Consider the following 6,000-nt stretch of genomic DNA (forward strand, 5'->3'; position numbering starts at 1 on the left):
TTCCTTCCCGCTGATCCTCCTCCCAAACCCCACTCAGGTTCTGTGCCGCTACAGCCCCTGTATAACCCCCCTACCTCCTCACCATTTTCCATAGCCTCCCCACCCAGATGTGTAAGAACACGGGGGGGGAGGCTCCGTACACCCTCCCATTCCACCCCAGTGGACAGCCCAAGCAAAAGGCTGCCATTTTCTTAACCTTTTTTTACTGGGCTTTTCCTTCCCGCTGATCCTCCTCCCAAACCCCACTCAGGTTCTCTCCCTCTTTTTATAATCAATTCATAAAGAATAAATGATTTTTAAACAATGGTGACTTTATTTCCTTTGAAAGCAAGCTGGGGGAAGGGGGAGGGTGGGTTCCTTACAGAGAATGAGTCAATAAAGGGGGCGGGTTTTCAGGAAGGATAAACAAACATAAATTTCACACTGTAGCCTGGCCAGTCATGAAACTGGTTTTCAAAGCTTCCCTAATGCGCAGCGCTTCATCGTGTGCTCTTCTAATCGCCCTGGTGTCTGGCTGCGAGTAATCAGCAGCCAGGCGATTTGCCTCAGCCTCCCACCCTGCCATAAAGGTCTCCCCCTTGCTCTCACAGAGATTGTGAAGCACACAGCAAGCAGTAATAACAATGGGGATATTGGTTTGGCTGAGGTCTGAGCGAGTCAATAAGGATCGCCAGCGACCTTTTAAACGGCCAAATGCACATTCTACCACCATTCTGCACTTGCTCAGCCTGTAGTTGAACAACTCCTGACTCCTGTCCAGGCTGCCTGTGTATGGCTTCATGAGCCATGGCATTAAGGGGTAGGCTGGGTCCCCAAGAATAACAATTGGCATTTCAACATCCCCCACGGTTATTTTCTGGTCCGGAAAGTAAGTCCCTTGCTGCAGCCGTTTAAACAGATTGGTGTTCCTGAAGACGCGAGCGTCATGAACCCTTCCCGGCCAGCCCACATGGATGTTGGTGAAACGTCCCTTGTGATCCACAAATGCTTGCAGCACCATTGAGAAGTACCCCTTGCGGTTTATGTACTGGGTACCCTGGTGCTCCGGTGCCAAGATAGGAATATGGGTTCCATCTATTGCCCCACCACAGTTAGGGAATCCCATTGCAGCAAAGCCATCCACTATGACCTGCACATTTCCCAGAGTCACTACCTTTCGTAGCAGCACCTCCGTGATTGCTTTGGCTACTTGCATCACAGCAGCCCCCACAGTAGATTTGCCCACTCCAAATTGATTCCCGACTGACCGGTAGCTGTCTGGCGTTGCAAGCTTCCACAGGGCTATCGCCACTCGCTTCTCAACTGTGAGGGCTGCTCTCATCTTGGTATTCTGGCGCTTCAGGGCAGGGGAAAGCAAGTCACAAAGTTCCATGAAAGTGCCCTTACGCATGCGAAAGTTTCTCAGCCACTGGGAATCGTCCCACACCTGCAACACTATGCGGTCCCACCAGTCTGTGCTTGTTTCCCGGGCCCAGAATCGGCGTTCAAAGCCTATAACCTGGCCCATTAACATCATAATCTCCAAAGCACCGGGGCCCGCGGTCTCAGAGAATTCTGTGTCCGTGTCCATGTCCTCATCACGCTGGTCGCTGCGCTGCAATCGCCGCCTCCTCCTCCTCCTCGCCTCTTTTTTCTGGTCCTGTGTAAGCATAAACTCCACGAGAAAGCGCGAGGTGTTTATAATGTTCAAGACTGCGTTCTGGAGCACAACGGGATCCATGCTTGATGCAGAATGGAGTCTGCAGAGTTCACTCAGGAAAAAAGGCGCGAAATGGTTGTCTGCCGTTGCTTTCAGGGAGGGAGGGGGAGGCTGTACCCAGAACTACCTGCGACAATGTTTTTTGCCCCATCATGCACTGGGGTCTCAACCCAGAATTCCAAGGGGGGTGGAGACTGCGGGAACTATGGGATAGCTATGTAAAAGCTACCCACAATGCAACGCTCTGGAAATCGATGCTACTATGGTAGCTTGGACGCACACCACCGAATTAATGGTGCCTAGTGTGGCCGAATACATTCGAATTTATAAAATCGGTTTCCTAAATTCGAATTATATAAATTCGAATTAATCCTGTAGTGTAGACATACCCTTAGAGGAAGCAGAGTGATGGGTACTTCCAATTAAAGGGGACTTTGCGAAACAAAAGTTACTTCTCACCTGCAAATGTCTGCTTCTGCTTTTTCTGTAAAATTTATACATTTCTCTCTCTCTCTTTCTCTATCACACACACACACACACACACACACACACACACACACACACACAGGGGAGAATTAGAACTCAGCATGACAAGTTACACAGCAGGATATAGATTCAGATAAGAGAGACTTTGGGAGTAAATGAAGTCTCACTGGTTTTCACTTGTCCTTAATGCAGTGAGACAGCTTGGGTTGGTTTCAGAAAACACAAGGTGACCCTTGCTCAGACAAGCAGTCAAAAAGCACATCCATACAGGATAAGAAATGGTCCATGGTCTTAAAAAAAAAAAAAGGCAAAAGGCTGCAGCTGTAGGGAACTGGTTGTGGGCTCCAGTACCAGCAGGTCTGGGAGGTTGCTTAGCATTCACTGTGCATGGGCTCGAGCGTCCTTAGCTGGCGTAGACCTTGACAAACAGATGATGGGAGAAGAGGAGATACATGTTAATAGAGATGCCCTGCCATCAGAGATTGTGATTACAAAAACAGCAAAGGGTTCTGACGCACATCATGTGGCTGAAAAAACAACGGCATTCTCCGCCTAGAACTCGCACTGAATTTATAGGAAGCCATCTGAACGCAGCGCTATGGCTGGGATGGGTAGAGGCTAGTGGGCTGCAATATACCTTTTTCATGGAACACGTGTGGCTTGCTATGCATACAAATTTTTACATATATTCCATTGATTGTTACAACACTGAGTTGCTAGAAAGCTTTAGCGAGAGCCAAGATGAGCCCAGAGAAAGATCTTTAGTCAAGTGGCTGCTGGACTTGACATACATTAAAGCACAATGTACTAGGCAAGATGTTATTAATTCAGACAATGTACCACGTTCCAAATCAATTATTAAGCCAGATGTGCCGCATGAATAAGCCACTCATGCAAACCCCTTAGCATAAACAAGGACAAGAGAGCAACTTTGACCAACCGCGTGAACTCCTGCCTTTTGAAATCCACTGAGAATAGATATCAGCTTCCTGGCCGTCCACTCGGTGACCTTGCCACAGGGATAGCCAAGTGGCTAAGCTGCCAGCGCTTCCTTGTTCAAGTTTATAATTCTTGAATCAAAAGGTTATCCTTAAAGCTGATGTGCAAGCTGTCTTGCACATACACTCTCCAGAAGGAGACTACCCCACCTTCACCCACATTTTTTTTCTCCAGTTTTAAAAAGTGGGATTGTGTGTGTGTGTGTGTGTAAGTTCCCATTTTGTTGAAAAGCCGTTTCTATTTAAAAGATGGAAATATTTCAACCAGTTATGTCTCTCTCCGATGCAAGCAGGGACAGCTGCATGCTTCTCCCTTCCGAAATAGGGGTAGGGATCCAGACTGTTGACTGTATGGGACCTTGCTCCAGCAGAGGCCAGGCAGCTCCCTTCCTCAAGGACATCATCAGCTTGTAGGATCTAGTGCTGTGGGGGACTTTCAGTCGGCCTTCTGTCTGCATTACGTAACTATTAGAGAGCATCTTGGCATGATCTGTAAGAGTAGGGGCTTGTCCTGGCATCCCAAGATGCCCTGTGTGTGCTGGTTTGGTGTCTTCCTTCAGCCCTGTGGTAGCTGAATGTGAAGTAATGGTGTAAATTCTTTGGGATCCTCCAGGATGGACTCTGCTATAGAAACTGCAATAGAATTTCCCCAGTCCTCCCTCTGATAGCCTGCAGATCCAAGTTGTCTATATGTAACCTCGCCTTTCCTCTCCTCAGCTGAGCCAGTGCTGTGGGGAAGCCTTGTATCACACTAAGGACTTTTACATGGTTAGGCCACAGCACCGTGAAGTATTTAATTTTAAATTCCCAATACTCTTGTCAAAGTAAAGGAGCATAGCCCAGTTTGTGATTCAGTCTCTTTGGAGACTTTCATAGGGTGAAGTGTTAAGACTGGACCATCCAGTTCAGTTCCCTACCAACACAAAGATGTTCCCTGAATTTTCTAGGATGGAGTCTGGTTTTAAGTGCCTCAGACAATGGGATTCCCACCATTTCACTTGGGAGACTACGCCACTCTAAAAAGTCTCCCACGCAGGGGAAATCTTCCTCAATATTCACCTTACATTTCCCTTTTCCTAACTTTCAGGGATTTTGTCGGTGCCCAATCCAGTACGCAAAGCTTATATCGCTATGGAGGGTGCTTTCTCGGTGATTGAGCTGCTTTTCCACAGCTGCACTAATTTGCCTCACAACCAATTCATATGAAAGGGGATCTATTCCAGTTTTATGCTGCATGAGAGCATATACTAGTGTTATTCAATGGCCAATTCCTTATCAGACAAGAGTGTACATGTCAGCATCAAACCTGTAACCTTGGCTAGCAATAGCCTATGAACTAGATTTCTCTCTGACTCTGTTTACAGAAAAGTGTAAATATCTCCACTGAAGATACATCAGGGTAGAATTAGTAGCGGTGCAAACAAAATCAGGCCCCTTAGCTGAAAGCACAGAGCTTCCTAGTTCAGGAGGACAATTTTCAACTAATAGACAGGGTGAGCAGTGTTCACAAATTATGGCTTGAAGGAAAAAAGTAGGCCACAATCCACATAAATAAATGCCATCTTTATTTTACCAAATATAATTTAAAATCAGTTAAGTTGACATTTGTCAATTCAGTTATATAACTATAAATATTTAAGACAGTCTTTTTTAATTTTCATACAAAGAGGAACCCAATATTCTCTTCATTTGCAGCCAGATCTAAAGTACACATGCATTCGCGTTCAACTGGTGAAAAATAAAAAAAAATAAAAAGAAGTTTTCCTTCAAAGCTTTTTTAAATTTAAATGTAAATTAAAGTTCTTACCCTCCCTGCCCACCCTCCCTTCCCTCAACCTGGTAAAAATGTAGGTACCTCACCCAAGTAGAACTATGGCTCTTAAAACAATCACCTCTACCTCCCTCAGTTTTTCAGCTGAGACCATGGAGGGTTTGTCTCTTTCACTGGCACAAGTCTTTAGTTAGGGAACTGATGAGGCATGTAAAATAGTAGGAGTGGGTCTACTAAAAGCTTACGTGTTAGGGAAGGGAAATCTCAAATATATCTCTCAATACTGGGCATGGAAGCAAGTGAACAGTTTTTTGCGTCTGTTAACGTTGAGGTGCAGGAGAAGGTCTCCAAGAAATTGAGACTTCAGTGCAGCAAAATTTCGACAGACGCCCTGGACAAGTTAGATTCATGAGAAGTTGCTGGGGTGAAGAGATGTGAATTTCAGAGCTACAATCACAAGTGACATTTGAAGAGAGCAGTTCCGAGGCTTTCTAACCTAGAAATGAAAGCCCTCTGGAAAAACACTCCCTACTAGCGCAGGGTCTGCGAGACAGCACTCTATTAAGAACTGCAATTCTGTGATTTAAGGCAGTCTTTATGTAAGCCCGGTCTCCCAAATACCCTGTACAGTTAAGGCCATAAAAAAGAGGCATCCCTCAGTGTGAAACAGAAAACGATTCTTCTACAAGTACCTTTAGACAGTGGTCCCTCAGCTCTTATCTTTTTGGCATGCAAGACACTAAATGTGGTTTGGTTTAGACACCTATATAGGTTCCTGTATTTTTTGGTATTGTTTCCCCAGCAGTTCATGATGGAACTCCCCTTTTAGTTTCAAACCTGTCAACATGCCTGGCAGGGCCGGCTCTAAGCACCAGCCCAGCAAGCAGGTGCTTGGGGCGGCACGTCGGGCTGTTCGGCAGCGGGTCCCTCTGGGAGGGAAGCACCTGCCGCCGAATTCCCGCCAAAGAAGAAAGTGGCGCGGTGGAGTTGCCACCGGAGTGCCGCCGATCGCAATTGCGGTCGTGGCTTTTTTTTTTCCCCCCCGC

This window comes from Emys orbicularis, chromosome 4 (genome assembly GCF_028017835.1).
Source record: "Emys orbicularis isolate rEmyOrb1 chromosome 4, rEmyOrb1.hap1, whole genome shotgun sequence".
Classification (NCBI taxonomy): domain Eukaryota; kingdom Metazoa; phylum Chordata; order Testudines; family Emydidae; genus Emys; species Emys orbicularis.